We start from the raw sequence: 20,245 nt of genomic DNA, 5'->3' as shown, positions 1-20,245 counted from the left end.
CCTCTTTAAAATAACTGATCTCAGTCCTCTTTAAGGTGAACTCTGGTGGTAAAACCCCCTAAATAACTAAATTCCCTTTGTATTCACAATGCCCTTTCTTTTGAATGATGACTCAACTCTTTTGCCAGTTCTCTTCACATATTTTGTGCGTTCACATTGCTATGTTTAGAAAGTAACCAAGATCTTTGTCCAACATTCACTCAATGCACTCTGGGTTTTTACAAAGTAGGACAAGCCATTCCATCAGAACGTGATAACGGACAGCTATATATACTTACCCACATTTCGGAAGCTAATAGATTGCATTTAGTTAAAAGATGAGCCATAATAATTGTAATCAGAAGATAGTATTAACATGTACATATGATTGGTAACGGAATAAATAGCAGAAGAATTCAGATTAAACAATGTTCACATTGCCCTAAAATATTAGGAATTCAAGGGAACCATACTTTGACCACCTCTTGAGATGGTCTCAGTTCAGTTCGCTTTGGGGAATCTTTTGAGGGGTCTGGTTCCTTTGGAGAGTTCACACTGGACAACAAATTAAGCGAACTGCACTGAGTTCACGAAAATTGTCTTAAAGGGACCAAGTGTGAAAACATCCTAAGATATTGGAAAGTGTTCAGTAATTCTGGCTACTGCCAGAACAAAATGCAATGAGGCTATACATCTCGTCAGGTTAAATAGTGCCTTTACCTTTTGAGATGGCACAATTAACACTGTTCAATACATCCATGCATCCTTCCACTACACCAAGCGCATTCTCTGCTGCTTCTCAGCCTTTATAGAGCTTGAGTCAATGCCAAGTTTATCCATGGACAAATGCTGAGAAACTAATGACAGTTACCCTCAAGTATCTTGTTACCATGGAGCTAAGTTCTTTTTAAATAGCAGGTGCTATTTAATTTAAAATGTCTTTGTTATGCAAATGAGAACAAAAGCTTAAAACACTAATCCTGCATTGGAGACAGAAAATATATTTTAGAAATAGGTGTGTCTTTGAGATTGCTGAATATTTGATACTGAAAGTGTATTATGATTCAGTGTAAGCTCTGCCCACACACAAATCCTGAGGTCCTCTGGAGCTACTGTGAGGTACCTAGTAGATTAGCAATGAAAGGCCGCTTTTAATGGGCAGAAATGGCCACCTGTGTCTTCCTAAATCTTCCCAAATCCTTCTTGGCTCCCACAGAAGGGCTCAGGCACAGCGATTTATTAAAGGCACCATGCAAACATTTTGGTCTGTTCTCATTTAAAACGCATGCCACTTTCTTAGTCTGTATGGATGGTACATAAAAATAGACACAGCACCGTGGGGATTCATTGTGCACTTATGATTCAATCAATCTTTCAATCTATAGCACTGTTGTGTACCATTTTATTAACCTTAAAATAGAATATCTTTCCTAATCATACACAATATTTAAAATATGACTATACTTATTTAAAGAATAGTAATATGCTGCATACAATATTCAAACATAATGCATGACTATAAATAATCCATAGTCCATGGCTGGAGGATGACTGTGAGGTTGAAGAAGTCTGCTAGTCAGTCCAACCCACTGTGCTGGTCACCAGGTGACCTTGCCTTAACTGCCTTAACCTACCACCACACTGACTCATGGCTCGGGGTCACTGAGCATCTATGGTCTGTTTACACATCAGATGGACACTATTCTGCACACATAGAACAAGAATATGTACAGCACTTCCAATTCGCTCATTCTACCCCTCTCCTCTGCCCTGCAACTCTACCCCAGGTCATTGTTGCAATGGCAATTTGTACTCATGCAGTTGTCTTACCTGGTCAAATATGGGTTAGACAAATAAGACTTCCGCCCGGCCTATGATAGTATACTTTTACAACCCTTATTTTCAAGTGAATACAGCCTACAATCCTGCAGAAACCTAAGTACATGGTAATTTCGGATTCTGATAGTGACTCATTCAGATGACTTCCATGGTTTGCTGATGTTAACAGATGTTCTACTCATTTGTCACAAGTTAAATGACAGCCTTGTTTCTTCCCATCCCTCTAACTAACAATAGAGGGAAAACAAAAAGGCAAACTATAAAGCATTCTGTTTTTTCTAATGTTAGGAGCATTGATTGCATGCTATTGTAAGCCCCTGTGCTTAAAAAAGAAGTCCCAAGTCCAAGAGTAATTAATCCGCTGAGGCGTCTGAGTTTTAATGATCTTAGGACTTAATGAATTATGTCAACAATTTAATTAATGAAATGCCAATTCTATTGGTTCAGATGGATATGTTTAATTTCCAGTCTCGGTGGAAGGCAGTCGATTGCAGGTTGTGAAAGAGTACCTGAGGAATAATAATTTAGTCTGGGGCCGGGGAACCGTGGACAGCTCCACTCTCTACTTAAATTTCTCTCAGTTTCAGTTCCCCCCATTAATTAACCAATCAAAGTTTGCCAAACACAGTGAAAACAAGTGTAAATAGTTTATATTTGTCGATAAATGTATCTCACAGCAAATAGATGGAATCTAGAACGTGGACCGTGGTTAATGGCGCTCCTTTTAAATTAAGTAAATAGATCAACCACGTTGACAACCTCCCCAAGTCTGAAGACAGGAGCACCTCATCACGTTTCCAATTAAAACTGAAATATATTAGGTTACATTACTTTGCCTCAAGCCCAACACGGCAATTTCCAATACAATAACATCATCCGCAGTAGCACATCAAATGAGAATGGCTGAACAAGCAATGAACAAATATACAGTATGTTGTCATATCATTTGTCAAGGGTTGATGATGTACTGTATATACCTTCTTATTAGTTTTTAGATACCGGTAGTTCATCAAGAAAAGTTCAACAATGACTCCATGGTCATCTGTTTTGTACTCTCCTTTTAATATCAGATGTAATAAAGGTAATACTATCACTAAATCCAAGTGTACAAGATAGTAATGCAGAACTATAAAAACAAGGCAACTGCCCACGGGGCACAAACTGATTAGTTATAATATATGTTTGAATTATTTAAACTTTATTTAACTAGGCAAGTCAGTTAAGAACAAATTATTATTTACAATGACGGCCTACCAAAAGGCAAAAGGCCTCCTGCGGGGACGTTGGCTGGGATTAAAAATAAAATATAAATATAGGACAAAACACACATCACGACAAGAGAGACCTAAGACAACAACCTAGCAAGGCAGCAACACATGACAACACAGTATGGTAGCAACACAATATGACAACAACATGGTAGCAACACAACATGGTAGCAGCACAAAACATGGTACAAACATTATTGGGCACAGACAACAGCACAAAGGGAAAGAAGGTAGAGATAACAATACATCACGCGAAGCAGCCACAACTGTCAGTAAGAGTGTCCATGATTGAGTCTTTGAATTAAGAGATAAAACTGTCCAGTTTGAGTGTATGTTGCAGCTCGTTCCATTCGTTAGCTGCAGCGAACTGAAAAGACGAGAACCCCAGGGATGTGTGTGCTTTGGGGACCTTTAACAGAATGTGACTGGCAGAACAGGTGTTGTATGTGGAGGATGAGGGCTGCAGTAGATATCTCAGATAGCGGGGAGTGAGGCCTAAGAGGGTTTTTTAAATAACCATCAACCAGTGGGTCTTGCGACGGGTATACAGAGATGACCAGTTTACGGAGGAGTATAGAGTGCAGTGATGTGTCCTATAAGGAGCATTGGTGGCAAATCTGATGGCTGAATGGTAAAGAACATCTAGCCGCTCGAGAGTGGACCGTGGTTAAATCAACGTTGTTTCAGCATAATTTGTCAACAAATTGTGATATGAAATCTATTTGGAAAATAACTTTTAATTTGTTTTGAGGGTGACATTTCAACCACAGGAGTATGCAATCATGGTAACCACATTTCAACATAGACAAACCTTGTATACAATATGTTGAATTTGTACCCTTAAAACAACGACAGATCTTCAACGCTACAGTGCCTTGCGAAAGTATTCGGCCCCCTTGAACTTTGCGACCTTTTGCCACATTTCAGGCTTCAAACATAAAGATATAAAACTGTATTTTTTTGTGAAGAATCAACAACAAGTGGGACACAATCATGAAGTGGAACGACATTTATTGGATATTTCAAACTTTTTTAACAAATCAAAAACTGAAAAATTGGGCGTGCAAAATTATTCAGCCCCCTTAAGTTAATACTTTGTAGCGCCACCTTTTGCTGTGATTACAGCTGTAAGTCGCTTGGGGTATGTCTCTATCAGTTTTGCACATCGAGAGACTGATTTTTTGTCCCATTCCTCCTTGCAAAACAGCTCGAGCTCAGTGAGGTTGGATGGAGAGCATTTGTGAACAGCAGTTTTCAGTTCTTTCCACAGATTCTCGATTGGATTCAGGTCTGGACTTTGACTTGGCCATTCTAACACCTGGATATGTTTATTTTTGAACCATTCCATTGTAGATTTTGCTTTATGTTTTGGATCATTGTCTTGTTGGAAGACAAATCTCTGTCCCAGTCTCAGGTCTTTTGCAGACTCCATCAGGTTTTCTTCCAGAATGGTCCTGTATTTGGCTCCATCCATCTTCCCATCAATTTTAACCATCTTCCCTGTCCCTGCTGAAGAAAAGCAGGCCCAAACCATGATGCTGCCACCACCATGTTTGACAGTGGGGATGGTGTGTTCAGCTGTGTTGCTTTTACGCCAAACATAAAGTTTTGCATTGTTGCCAAAAAGTTCCATTTTGGTTTCATCTGACCAGAGCACCTTCTTCCACATGTTTGGTGTGTCTCCCAGGTGGCTTGTGGCAAACTTTAAACGACACTTTTTATGGATATCTTTAAGAAATGGCTTTCTTCTTTCCACTCTTCCATAAAGGCCAGATTTGTGCAATATACAACTGATTGTTGTCCTATGGACAGAGTCTCCCACCTCAGCTGTAGATCTCCGCAGTTCATCCAGAGTGATCATGGGCCTCTTGGCTGCATCTCTGATCAGTCTTCTCCTTGTATGAGCTGAAAGTTTAGAGGGACGGCCAGGTCTTGGTCTTCCATTTCAATATTATCGCTTGCACAGTGCTCCTTGGGATGTTTAAAGCTTGGGAAATCTTTTTGTATCCAAATCCGGCTTTAAACTTCTTCACAACAGTATCTCGGACCTGCCTGGTGTGTTCCTTGTTCTTCATGATGCTCTCTGCGCTTTTAACGGACCTCTGAGACTATCACAGTGCAGGTGCATTTATACGGAGACTTGATTACACACAGGTGGATTGTATTTATCATCATTAGTCATTTAGGTCAACATTGGATCATTCAGAGATCCTCACTGAACTTCTGGAGAGAGTTTGCTGCACTGAAAGTAAAGGGGCTGAATAATTTTGCACGCCCAATTTTTCAGTTTTTGATTTGTTAAAAATGTTTGAAATATCCAATAAATGTCGTTCTACTTCATGATTGTGTCCCACTTGTTGTTGATTCTTCACAAAAAAATACAGTTTTATATCTTTATGTTTGAAGCCTGAAATGTGGCAAAAGGTCGCAAAGTTCAAGGGGGCCGAATACTTTCGCAAGGCACTGTATATCCATTATCAGAAAAAAACTGACTGGGCAGCACCTCCTACTGGAGAATATATCTATCTATGGCTACCCTTTGGTGTGCCATCCAGGGTTTTAACCAAGCCCAGTCGTGCTTACCTTTGATATTTGTCACTGACTATTACCAATGTGATATTGTTAGAATGATTGTTGCGATATCTCCACTAAAAAATGAAATATAAAGAACAAAAATATAAACGGAACATATAAAGTGTTGGTCCCATGTTTCATGTGGTGAAATAAAAGACCACAGAAATGTCTGCACAAAAAGCTTATTTCGCTCTAATTTTGTGGCTAAATTTGTTTACATAGGTGTTAGTGAGTATTTCTCCACTGCCAAGATAATCCATCTACCTGACTGGTGTGGCATATCAAGAAGCTGATTAAATAGCATGATCATTACACAGGCGCACCTTGTGCTGGGGACAATAAAAGGCCACTCTAAAATGTGCAGTTTTGTCACACAACACAATGCCACAGATGTCTCAAGTTTTGAGGGGGCAAGCAATTGGCATTCTGACTGCAGGAATGTCCACCAGAGCTGCTGCCAGATACGTCGTTTTAGAGAATTGGCAGTACATTCAACCGGCCTCACAGACCACGTGTAACTCAGGACCTCCACATCCGGCTTCTTCACCTGCGGGATCATCTGAGACCAGCCACCCAGACAGCTGATGAAACTGTGGGTTTGCACAACTGAGAATGTCTGCACAAACTGTCAGAAACCATCTCTGGGAAGCTCATCTGTGTGCTCGTCGTCCTCACCAGGGTCTTGACCTGACTGCAGTTCGGTGTCGTAACCTTCATTGGACACTGGCATGCTGGAGAAGTGTGCCTATCACAGATTAATCCCGGTTTCAACAGTACCAGGTAGATAGCAGACAGCGTGTACGGCGTCGTGTAGGTGAGTGGTATGCTGATGTCAATGTCGTGAACAGCGTGCCGCATGGTGGCGGTGGGGTTATGGGGTGCTTAAGCTATGGACAATGAGCATAATTGCATTTTATTGATGGCAATTTGAATGCACAAAGATACCGTGAAGAGATCCCAAGGCCCATTGTCATGCCATTCATCTGCCATCCCCATGTTTCAGCATGATAATGTCTCAACGATCTGTACACAATTCCTGGAAGCTGAAAATGTCCCAGTTCTTCCATGCATACTCACCAGAAATGTCATGCATTGAGCATGTTTGGGATGCTCTGGATCAACGTGTACAACAGCATGTTCCAGTTCCTGCCAATATCCAGCATTGAAGAGGATTGGGACAACATTCCACATGCCACAATCAACAGCCTGATCAGCTCTGTGCAAAGGAGATGTGTCTCGCTGTATGAGGCAAATAGTGGTCACACCAGAGACTGACTGGTTTTCTGATCCACACCCCTACCTTTAAAAAAAAAAAAGGTATCTGTGACTAGTGGTGGAAAAAGTACTCAAAAGTCATACTTTAGCAGAAGTAAAGATACCTTAATAGAAAATGACTCAAATAAAAGTGAGTCACCCAGTAAAATACTACTTCAGTAAAAGTTTAAAATATACTTACAGTAAGTTATGCAAACCAGACAGCACAATTTCTATTTTTATTAGTCTGTACGGATAGCCAGGGACACACTACAAAACTCTGACAATAATGTACAAACAAAGCATTTGTGTTTAGTGAGTACGCCAGATCAGAGGCAATAGGGACGACCAGAGATGTTTTCTTGACAAGTGCTTGAATTGGACCATTTTCCTGTTAAAATGTAACAATATGTAACAAGTACTTTAGAAATGTAGTGAAGGAAAAGTTGTCAAAAATAGAAATAGTAAAGTAAAATACAAATACCCAAAAAAACTACTTAAGTAGGACTTTAAAGTATTTTTACTTTACACCACTGTCTGTGACCAACATATGCATATCTGTATTCCCAATCATGTGAAATCCATAGATTAGGGCCTAATGAATTTATTTCAATGGACTAATTTCCTTATATCAGTGGTCACCAACCAGTTGATCCGATCGACTGGTCGATCTCCAAGCCATTCCTAGTCAATCACCAAACATTTATTTATAAAACCAAACTTATTTGTTTCATGGTACTGAGCATAGGTGTACTTGCTTCAGCAGCCCTAGCACCGGGAAGCCAATTGTTCCCATTTCATGTGTCTGAAAGTAGAACTCCACTTATTCGGCAGGCCCTGAGAGCAAATAAAGTGCACTTATAGGCCTACCGCTTGCCAATCAGATCATCGTGTCTGTACAGTTTCCTCACACCATAGACAGTATAAAGAAGCCTCGAACGAGCAAAGTTGATAATGTGAGATTTCAAAGTGTTTGAAACCATGACTAAACAGAGACTCAACAAACACAGAAAATAACTGCTGTTTTTATGAGTAAGTTCATGTTTAATTGTTATTCAGCACTGTTTTTGTTCAACAGTTTTATAAACCATAAAATACGCATTTCGATAAGCTTGCTTTGTTATTATTTGCAGCTTGTGTCTTTTTTAATATCGAGGCATATTACAATTTCGCTGATCATAGGAGTAACAACATGAATTGGTGCATGAGGCATAAATAATGCAGTGCGACATGAGTTTCGCCATCAACTGGAAGACTGTGTGCTCTTTTCTCAGCTGATGGGAGGGAGAGAGGAGGTGAGTCGGGTGAGAGACAGCCTCACCACTGCTCCCTACCTTGCCTCAGACTGACCATCAGATGCAGGCTATAAATCCAGTAAAAAAAATCTCATTATTATGTTCACTCAGCTGTGCATCAAAGTAATATAACAAATGATCTATTACCATTGTGATCATATACCTAAAGCGGTGGGGTCTGCTGAGGGGATGATGGCGCATAATAATGGCTGGAAAGGAGCGAATGGAAATGGCATCAAACATATGGAAACCATGTGTTTGATGTTGTTGACACCTTTCCACTTATTCTGCTCCATCCATTACCATGTGCCCGTCCTCCCCAATTAAGGTGCTACCAACCCCCTGTCCTACAATGTTGAAATATAATTTCCAAATGGTCTGAGAAGATCAACATTGGAAGGGCAATTCAAGCAGAGCCAATATACAGTGATAATGTATTGGGCCTATAGCCTACTGCACAAACCTCATTGTTGAACAACTGTTTTTAATTGGTTAATGTTGCAGAAGCTTATGTTTTTTTGGTCTTTTTTCACTTCCGAAAAGATTGGTGACCACTGCCTTATAGTATATGAACTGTAACTAAGTAACATCTTTGAAATTGTTGCGTTTACATTTGTGGTCAGAGTAGATTCACTGTTGCAATCAAAGTAATTCCAAAGGCTAGGTTTAACAGAGCAAATTAAATGTGACCATACTTTATCACGCGTACATCATCAATGATGCTAGTTAGGCCTAAATAGCATTTGCAAAGTCAGTAACATACAGTATACAGTTTCTATTCATCCCAGTATTCAACTAAATATAGACAAAACATATAATTATATTTAGTGATATTGAAATGTCTTTGGTTGTCAATGCAACCAAATATCAACAACAGAAGGAGAAGTAACTTCTGCTTGGATAGTTCCATCTGTGTCACTGACTTAGTCTGGCTTTAATTCCAGTTTGTCTACAAATTAATAATTTACATGTTGGATTCACATCTCCATCTAAACCAAAAAGTTAAAGAATGAGATTAAGCAGGCGGCTCAGATGGAACGATCCAAGCAGTAGATACATCTCTATTAAATGTTAATATGTGGTTGTCTTGTCAACCAAACTAAATGTAATACTACTTTTGTAATACAGTAAATAGCCTAAAGTTGAGGCTATCTTACAAACTAACATTACCAAACCTTAAAATGAGTAACACATCCATGGCCCCATTTTGACATTACTGCAACTACAAATGTCTTCCTATGTAATCATATAAAGCTTGTATGTTCAAGATAGCGTGGTATACATATTGTAGATTGTGCACAAGTTTGTGGAGATCTTCACAATTGCTGTAATAATCTGGGCAACATCTCAAACGGCTTTGATCACTTGCATCTTGTCTTAATGTAATCTCAACTGCAATCCAGGTCATTTGGTTCTGCTATTGGATGAAGCACAGTGATAACATTGATAACATTGATCTGTCATGATCTGACATGGTTTTTCCATCGGTATTTGATTGTGCTTTTAGAACATTGGAAATTCAACAAACTTTTGAGTGGGTGAAAATAGTTTGTAATTTACAGTGTCAACGTCTCAACAGAAATATTACCCAGTTATCCACGTTGAAATGACGTGGTGTGCTCAGTGGATGGTCATATCTTTCTTCGCATAAATTATTCAGTCCCTCTCTCCTCGCAGCTCCTTTTCAAGTGTGGTGTACAGTGGCTTGCGAAAGTATTCACAGGTTGTAATGCAACAAAAGAGGAAAAAACTCCAACGGGGATGAATACATTTGCAAGGCACTGAAACTGACAAGCTGTGTTTACTCCCAGCATGACTGTTTTATTTATGGTGAATAATCTGTATTTGTGTGTGTGTGATCACTGACATATCACTGCCTTCACTCATGCAGGGCCCAATGGTATTGCAGATTCTTTTTTATCCTTGACCTCACCTTTAGGGTGAGGGTTGAGGAACATCAACAAACAAGGCTCTATTTGGGCGGATACTGAAAAAAACATTTGGTTTTATTATGGTGTCTCTGAGGGGATACAATGGTATTTTTTACATGTCAGTACAATAATTTACAGTACATAGCCAAGAAATGAAACTATTGTTTCCATTGAAATACCTTTTCCTTTGTTTATACAGATGTGCAGTAACATGGTAACCTGTATGGTAGCCTCGCAAGGTCATCCTTCCAAATCTCATCTCTTTGATAGTGAGCAAAGCTTAGGTGTCCAAGGCTAACAGTAAGGGAATCAAAGGGATTTTTATAGAGCAAATGCATAATTCGGAAGGCAATCTCTGTCAAAAGAGCAATTAGTAAGCTATAAAAACAAAGAGAGTCTCACGCTCCATATATATAACCTCCCTGTAATTTATTGGGTGAAAAATCACCAACGTTTCAGCATCACTGTGCTTTCTTCAGGCCTTTTTAAAAGAGCAATTTGTCAAATCAAAAGACACATCTTATTAATTATTGCTCTCTCCAAATTATCTTTAGTCCTGTTCCATAACTAGGGAATGTGAATCTCTGGCTATGGGTGAAAGAGCCATGCGGATAGATCAAAGTAGACCTGACACAATGATTCTATCACACTTTCATCAGGGAAGAGTGACAAAATTTGGAAATGCATTGTTTGTGACAGACCATTCTGCTCATGCTTGAGTCATGGGGAATAGGGACAGGATATTTGTCAAAGAATTAACACCACAGCATAATTCTAGAACAGCTTTAATATGTCTGAGCTGGAAAAGAGACCATATGCCTGTAATCCTCACAAATTCGTCAACAAAAAAAGCTATTGCACAGGAAACCATCTGAATGTGACAGACCATTGAAAGCACACAGATTTGACATATCTATCCTATCAATTTGTGAATGTTTTTTATTGTGATCATTGCACACAAAAATATCTTAACTTTATGTGGTAACCTAACCCTATAGGCCTGTAGGTACACTGAGTAGACTAGACTATGCACCTTCTGTTTAATGAGGGGAAGGACCTCAACCTTAACCTCAACCTTAGTTGATTAACGCACTGGTGCGTCAATCAAAGTAACATCATCAAAAAATCCCCATGAAAATCTGTCAGTTGAAGCTAGAGATATCTGTTTAATTTGCATTGGATGCATCTCAATCCACCGCATCCGCCAATATTGCGCTTCTGCATCTGCTGAGAAAGGTGGCAGAGGTAGAGCGGTGTCTGTCAGACCATGAGACGTTTTGCTCTACGTTGTCTGAAGGTAACCGATACGTACTGTAGTTTTGTATCTACCCAAAAAAGGGGTTAATATCTCCTTTTCATATACCAGCGGGCATTTGACGTGATAAAGACATATTTTTCTGGTTGAAATCTGATTGAACTATCGACCAAGGCCCAGTCTCCCAATTGCAATGTAACTTAAGCATTACGATGATCGTAACAGTTACATCGTTATTTATGTGCCAACTTTTTAAGTGTTTCCCAACCAAGCACGCATAGAGAATGTTAGCTACTGTAAGTGCGCCGTTAGACCATTTGCAGATACTGATAGGATCGAATTAAAAGCAACGCTGCTCTCAGATCAGCCTTTTCCATTCAAATCTTACCTTAATATTATAATTATTCTACAATACTGACGACGGATCAGCTCATAGAAAGATATTACCACCTATGGCTGCAAATATTGAGGCGGATTATTATGCTTACCAAAGAATAATGCACTAAAATCACAGATTAGGCACATTATTGCTAAAATCTTGTCACACATTATGAAACATATTTGGTGGCAAAATAAAACTCAATATGATTTCAATATGATTAATATTTTAATACAGTCATCTCTGTTTTCATTTGAAGCATTGTTTTATATTTCACTTGTTTGTAACAATTGCAAATACTTTTCCAACTTTGTATTTGTAGTCAACTTCGTTCTAAAGTTATCAGCGGTCACAGTCAGACAGATACCTAGCCTAAACATCTTGATTCTATAATTAGCGGATTCTGTGAATAAAGTGATGCGGAAGGACAAAAACCATCTAACGATGCACTTTGGCTGCTGTGAGAAGGTTTTTAAGAGGAACATTACTAATGAAGGCTCTGGGAAACAGATTGGCTACTAAAGATACAGTACATCGTAAAATGGTTCTAACGATTATCTTAACGCTAGGAAGGGTCTGGGAAATGAGGCCCAGTATGCTACTCAATTAATAGACACCAATCTACACCGACTATACAAAACATCTGCTCTTTACATGACATAGACTGACCAGGTGAATGCTATGATCCCTTATTGATGTCGCTTGTTAAATCCACTTCAATCAGTGTAGACGAAGGGGATTAGACAGGTTGAAGAAGGATTTTTAAGCCTTGAGACAATTGAGACATGGAATGTGTCTGTGTGCCTTTCAGAGGGTGAATTGGCAAAATATTTAAGTGCTTTTTAACGGGGTATGGTAGTAGGTACCAGGTGCACTGGTTTGTGTCAAGAACTACAACACTGCTGGGATTTTCACGCTCAACAGTTTCCCGTGTGTATCAAGAATGATCCACCACCCAAAGGACATCCAGCCAACTTGACACAACTGTGGGAAGCATTGGAGTCAACATGGGCCAGCATCCCTGTGGAACGCTTTCAAAATGTCGTAGAGTCCATGCCCCAAACACTTTCGACACCTCGTAGAGTCCATGCCAACCAAAAATGGAGGCTGTTCTGAGGGCAAAAGGGATGGAGTGCAACTCAATATTAGGAAGGTGTTCCTAATGTTTGGTATACTCCGTGTGTATAAACATGTCATAGTGTTTGTGGGCCATGCACCCATCTGATATAAGACGCTAGAACCATTACAATTATTACAATTGGAGTGATGTTCTTTTTCAGCAGGGTTTGCATGACAAACAACAGCTGGCAGAGTGCACCAAAGCAGGTTAGGGTCTCATGACATACTGTACCCAGTCAACCTGCTGGGCTCGGGCCTATACCGTTTGAGACTCGGAGAACTCAGCCTGGACTTGGACTCGGGGGGGGGGGGGGGGTTCATGCGGGTCGAGCTCTTCCCGAGTCTGGCAGAATCATATTACTCTGGGCTCTGGCTAATCGTACTCGGGCTGAGTCCACTTCAGCTTTTCGGATCCAATTCACTTTTTCAGGAGTAGGGCAATTTTAGGTTTTTATTCGGCAAGGTGATGAAATAGCAATTTAAAAAACAAAGAAACTTGATAACTTTCACCTCCAAGTCACAGAATTTGCTAGGTCATTACAAGCTAACATCTGGGACAGTCTCTGCATCCTATAGCTATCAGATATGGTCCCTAATTTAGAGAATCGCCGATGCTATAAATGCTTTTGCTTTTACTACAGGCTATGGCAGTATGTTTTTTGTAGTTGCACTCCACCCAATTGAAAAGGGCACATTCACTTCTATAACGTTTGTTCTAGGCTACCTGCATGTAAACATGTGCAATAATACAGGACACCCTTACAATTTAACAAATCATACATAGTCCTATATAATATTTCAATATCCAACTACAGTTCACCTGGATTTACAAAACCCATTTTTTTGCATTAATTTCCATCAATAATTAGTCAAAATATTGCACCTGAATTTGATCCTGGAAATATGACTAGGCTATTATATTTGATCTTAAAGCTTTTAAGCTATTAACAGAATGCATGGAGTAATTACATTTTAATTTCAGTAGCTAAATAAGGAGGTATTTTAGGCATATCAGTTCCAGCTAAAACTTGGATTGGTATCTGTGCTTTGCACACAGCAATAGATGCAATCTGTGCACGCAGGCAGCCTGTTTGAGTGTCAACATTCCATACAGTCTTTGGGACAGAGCGCCCGGTAGTCTACACAGCTGGAAAACAACAGTTTCTCAAAAGTTTTCTTTTTTACCAGTAGTAGCCATAGGTTGTAGCTAGTTACCAGGTTTTTTAAAATGATGTATAAATGGGTCTTTCAAAGCTTACCCGAATCAAAAACCATGGATTGATGGTAGCCTTGTTAGGAAACTGAAGGAGAGAGATGCTGCTTATAAACAGGGCAAGGTGATGGGGACAATTGGTTAAACAGTGCAAATAAACTCCTACATAGATCGATCAAGAGGTCAGGACACAGGTATAGGGACAAAGTGGAGGAGCAATTCAGTGGGTTTGGGCATGAGGTGTATGTCATAGGAGCTTCCAAAGATCACGGATTAAACAATCTCTTCACAGTCTCCGCTGTTCCATAAGGTGTATTTTATCTGTTTTTTTTAAATCTGATTTTACTGCTGGCATCAGTTACCTGATGTGGAATAGAGTTTCATGTAGTCTTGGCTCTATGTAGTACTGTGTGCCTCCCATATTCTGTTCTTGACTTGGGGACTGTGAAGAGACCTCTTGCATGTCTTGTGGGGTATGCATGGGTGTCCGAGCTGTGTGCTAGTAGTTTAATAAAGAGATACACAACTAAACAGAAGTCCAGGTGTGACAAAACTAGGGCCTGTAGGACCTGCCTTATTGATAGTGTTGTTAAGAAGGCAGAGCAGCGCTTCCTTATGGACAGACTTCTCCCCATCTTAGCTACTGTTGGACCAATATGTTTTGACCATGTCTTGCATGCCAGCATTATGCCAATCCTTAATTTATTTTATTCTATTTGTATGCTTAGTAGCTGTGTTTCCATCCAATTTGGCAACACATTTTCTCAAATCTGTATAAAGAAAATATGCTAATTTTCCCACCAGTGGTGAACATTTCAACATCTTGGCCATCTATGAACATCTATGAACGTTTGAACATCTTGGCCATGTACTGTTATAATCTCAACCCGGCACAGCCATAAGATGACTGGCCACCCCTCAGAGCCTGGTTCCTCTAGGTTTCTTCCTAGGTTCCTGCCTTTCATGGGAGTTTTTCCTAGGTGTAGTGCTTCTACATCTACATTGCTTGCTGTTTTGGGTTCTGGGCTGGGTTTCTGTATAGCACTTTGTGACATCGGCTGATGTAAAATGGCTTTAGAAATACATTTGATTGGTTGCAAAATCAGTGTGTGATGACACAGTGCACACAAAATGTACTTTTTTGCTTCCATTTTCATGTACCAAATAAAAATCTACATTTAATTGTTCAACTCTTCTGATAGTCGTCACAAAAACTGTTGCGTTAAATAGCAAATGTGCCTTCTCTGGTCATGGCACGTGTGCTCTAGCCAACATCTTGCAGATACAGGTAGTCTACATGAGATTATTATGGATAAGAGAGAAAATATGTTCTATTTGTCAAGCATCAATCATCATGCCACCAGAATCAGACCCCTGATATTCATTGTAAAGAAGCATCAAGATCACCATGCACGTTAATTTTTAATTTTTAAATGTTTTATTTAACCTTTATTTAACTAGGCAAGTCAGTTAGGAACAGATTCTTATGCGCCCCCACCACACTCAATTGCAGGGGAGATAGTTATGTTGAAAAGAAAGAGAAGAAAAAGCACAGCAAACCACACAAAATAACAAAGAGGAAGCATGCAAATTCCTAAAACAACCACTACATGCCAAGAGTATTCAAATATATGAATGTGCACAAAATCATATCATTACAAAACACCTTGTGATAAAATCCCCAACACACTGAAATGGAAGCAGTGAATTGAGTGTGGGAACCTTACCTGCTTGCCCTCCCAAGACACTGTGCGCGCCGGATCAACTGCTGGGCGGTGGCCTGTTAGAGCGGGAGAAACAGACAATCCACAAGATTAGTGCCATACAAGCATAGAAAAGGAACACAATTCAATCACACAATACAATCACACATCTAACAATGTTTCTCTTTATATGAATACCCTGTGGCAGAACAGGTGCTAGGATAAAAGGGACTAAGGGGGCAGTTGAAATTGTGAGGGGGCAAACATTTTGTTGGGGTTCTTGCATTGGAATTATATTGAATTCTGCTTTTTTAATCACGCTATACCAAAATAAACATAAAGTTAAAATGTCATTCATCATTGAGTGCTTTTGAAATCTGCAGCCTATCTCTGCTGCACTGTATCAGGACAATGGACAGCACCCTAAAACAGCAAGGCCGTTTTGTTTATGAATATAGGCTACAATATAGATAGGGCAATTTACTTATTACAAACGACCTATGTGAATGCAGCCGAACATACTGTCTTACCAAAATAATGCTAACTAAATACTGAAAGTTGTAGTGTAGTTGTTCATGCATGCAAACAAAAATACTGAATAGCAGGTTGGCTTAGAATACCAATAACTTGCGAACGAAGAAATGCGAACAGAACAAAACAGCAGATAGTAGGCCTAGTAATCAAAATATCAGATCGATAAAGGCATGATGTAATCTATATATAGACTAGTTACATTAACAGTAAACAAAAGGTAAACGGAGATCCAAAAAAACAAAACACAGCCTACAGCCTACTACAGTGAGATGCATAAATGTCTTGACAAATAAATAGGTTTATACAGGTCCGCTTCAAACATGAAATATCCTGCCGCTAGCTCATTAGTTCAGCAACACGTTGTGATATGGCACAATACACTTGCATTTACAGCAAGGGTAACCAATAGGCTACCAAGAAAACCATAATATAATGTATATACTGTATTTCTATGACAAAACATACTGATTCGTGCATTGGAATTATATTGAATTCTGATTAAATCACGCTATACCACAATAAACATAAAAGTGCAAATGCTTTTGACCAAGAAGGTTCAATGACCATGGACAGCGCCCTACACATTAAAGCAAGATTTTGATTAAAAAAACAACCAGATAGATTTTTTTCAGTTTTACCTTTTCGAAAGAGTTGCAGCCTCCTTGATGTTCTGTTGAACTTCCTGAGTAATCAATCATTCAATTCTCCCTGAAATCTTCTGGTAAGATCCCCCTCAAATGCCAGTTGGATTAGTTGAGCTTTCCTTGGGTGTAGCATGCTTCTTCTGTGTTGACTGAACATGTTTGTCAAAGTGGAAAATGAGTTCTCGCATGTACCAGTGGATGGCCCAAAAGTGTTTCAGTGCAGTAAGCACGGTCGGCATAGCGAAGACAGGCCCAGAGAATCATTGCAGGACATTTCACCATTGACAGCATCCCAACGTGCTGAAGAACATTATTTTATACTCAGTCTCTCCTCCTCTGTCCTTACTGTACTGTCCACTACATATTGCTGGAGATTTGTCGTTACATAAGGTCATAATTTGCTTGGAGCCTGTGCATCAAATCCTTTGGTACTATCAATGTTATTCTTCCAGTTAGAATACCCAGCTTGAGTGAAGGCCTTGTCTGTGTTAGCATTGGACCCAACACAGAACTTTCGACAAGGGACACAAAATGCCACATCGGCAGTAACCGAGTATTCCAGCCAGTGTTAGTGTTCAAAAACTGGAGAGTTGAGACTAAATCACGGACGTTGGACAGAGTGGATTTCAGTTGTAACAAAAGACAGTTTTAATGAGTCAGAGATATCTTGTCCCGCAGTTTTACGTGCACGGACCTAGTTCACATAACTCGGCAAGGAGCCAGGTGAAAAAGAGGCCTATACAATGGTTACATACATTTTTATACATAGAATAAAGTAGGTGGAGTCTTGTCGTTTCGGTCTTCTTGACTGGTCGGAGGGTTGGAGGCGGGCCTTGCTCTAGCCAGAGCGGGCCCCATTGGTGCACAGCAAAAGTTCTTTGCTCTTGGGACAGGCCAGTTAGAGGGAGATGAGATGTGTGTTTATATAAGGAAGAGGGGGTCAGTCTTATGGCTGGGTGTATGTGTTCTTACTACGGAATGTCTTTGTTTATATGAGCTATGTGTATGAATATTTATATAACAAATCCCCCTCTTCACGTCTATTAGACGTGAAAACTATAGCAGAAAGGTGGCGGTTGCAATCGTGGGTATACATAAGGTGGTGCTCCTAACCTTGTCTGGTTTGCATGGTGGGTCTGTAGGTGTAGTGCTACGTTTGGGACGGGAGTGATTGGAGGGAGTGATATCAGGAAAGGAGTTAGGGACATGTGTAGGGGTTGGTGTATGTGATGTGGCAGGGTGAAGTAGTTGTTCAATTAACCATGTGAAAGTCCTAGGGTTACTCCAAATATCAGTATGAATATCACAAATAAGGGACCAGATATCCCCAGCCTCACCCAGAGAGGGAGAAATTTCCCTCTAACTGGGCGAGGTTCCCTTCTCAGGGGAGGCGGAGTTTGATGCCGCATCACCTGAGGAAGGAGTGTCTTCATTTGGAATCGAATTTAGGCCGCTCAAATCAGCTCTGACTTCAGTCAGTGTTCTAGAAGGAATTGGGGCTGGGGTGCAATGTGTAAGGCGGTGCCAAGGTGTGCCTGATTTACCTTTGACCTGGACTGAGTGTGAAGTAACCTCCTTCACTTCGTACGGTCCAGTCCACCTGGGTTCCAGCCACTTTCTCTTGTGGACTGTAACCCTCACCCCGTCACCAACCTTTACCTTCAGTAGTGTCGTGTCCCCCGGCAGCTCCCCCTCCTGGACCTTGTGAACCTGGGTAGAGAGTGCTGCAGAGAGAACCGTCAGTTTTTTCACATAATTAGACATTACAATTTGTTGTACATCAAGGGCGGGCATATGACCTCCCTCCCTTGGTGGACCATGCATGACTCTACCAGTCATTATCCCAAAGCTATCTTAGCTTTTGGTTTGACGTTCCACCAGATTTTGGGATTGGGGCCTGTACACAGATCCAAATCTGTGGGTTATGCCAAATCTTTCTTCCACCTGTCTCAGGTGTTTGTTAAATGTGAGCCATTTGTCAAATTTGATTTGTCTTGGGATGCCATACCTGGGTATTAGTTTGGTTTGTAGCCACTTAAAGACTGACCTAGCATCCTCCCCTTTTGTTATTATTGCCTCTACCCATTTGGAGAACCTATCTACTATGACTAGGAGATAGAGTTTGCCTTTAGATAAATTTTCGGGGCCCATGTCGGTGTAGTCTATACTAATATCCTGAAAACATGCATTAGGTATTACGTATGAGCCCATTGGTGTTTGATATGGTTTCTTTGGGTTGTGTCTGTCACAACCATTGCATTCGTCACAAAATAAATCATCGTCATAAAATAAGTCAGTCATATTTTTTATGTGAGGGTGCCACCAGATGTGCGAGGCCTTTTTGGAGGGTCTTTAGTTTGCCTTCGTGTGTGGGGCCATGTGTTTCTCATAAAAGTTCTGGGTCCATCAGTGTGGCCTGCTTCATGGGCATGGGCTGAGTCTGTATAGATATTCAGTCTTTCCTTTTCCTCTGATGAGGACCTGCGTCAATCCGATGATTTCAGCTAATTTGGCCGATGCTGGTTGAGGGATGATGGCTGATTGAAGGGTGACATGTGAACCGTCTGGGAGTTGCTGTTTCCTTCTTCTGCCGTGGGTGGTGGGCATTTTTATGACCAGGGGATGGTGCTCCCAGTCATTCCCTGGAACTGCGGTTGGTTGTATGCGGGTTGCTGATGCATGGGTGTGGGTCCTGGTTGCTGATGTTCGTACTGTTGAGGTCTATTTCCACCCCTTTCCTTCCCATATGGACCTCTCGTAGAGTTCCACTGGCGTTGTTGTGGTGTGAGTGGGTATGGACACTCTCGTGAGTAGTGCCCTGGAGTTCTACAGTTGAAACAAACCCCTCTTTTTGGATGGCCTGGTATCCATTGCGGCTGGTATGCAAATTGTGGTTGCGGGGGATACCAAGGCCCCGGGTTGGCTGGTTGAGGACCGGCCTGCTGTTGAATCATCTGGGAGATAGTCTGGGCCACTATTTGAGAGATGTCTGTTTTGGTGCCTGTCTCCTTCGTTTCTTCCGCCACCATCTGTTTCTTAGGTTTTTCTCCTTGTTGTGCTTCCTTCAATTGGAGTTTCAGGAGTTGTACCTGGAGGGACTGCACCTGGCTCTCAGCACCCCCTCTTTCCTTGTTGTGCTGGGTCACATGGTGGTGCACATGAGTGTTGAATTGGGTCAGAGGAAGTGCAAACAACCCTACCGTTCCTCTGAGTTTGGTTTTAACATCTCCGGGACACCCGTTGACCACCATTTCCTTC

The 20,245-nt window shown here is 40.6% G+C and overlaps 1 long non-coding RNA gene across 1 annotated transcript in view; it reads right to left on the bottom strand.

Annotated features, from left to right (window-relative positions):
• The window catches only part of LOC118966731, a 43,049-nt gene extending 25,508 nt beyond the window's left edge, over positions 1-17,541 (bottom strand). Inside the window, exons 1-2 of the long non-coding RNA XR_005053611.1 lie at positions 16,982-17,541; positions 15,834-15,886 (exon numbers count right to left, since the gene is read on the bottom strand). This is a non-coding gene — a long non-coding RNA (uncharacterized LOC118966731). The remainder of the gene's footprint in view (positions 1-15,833; positions 15,887-16,981) is intronic.
• Positions 17,542-20,245: the final 2,704 nt, after the last annotated feature.

The sequence above is a fragment of the Oncorhynchus mykiss genome, chromosome 10 (genome assembly GCF_013265735.2).
Source record: "Oncorhynchus mykiss isolate Arlee chromosome 10, USDA_OmykA_1.1, whole genome shotgun sequence".
Classification (NCBI taxonomy): Eukaryota; Metazoa; Chordata; class Actinopteri; order Salmoniformes; family Salmonidae; genus Oncorhynchus; species Oncorhynchus mykiss.
This window is presented reverse-complemented; position numbering and strand designations above follow the sequence as displayed.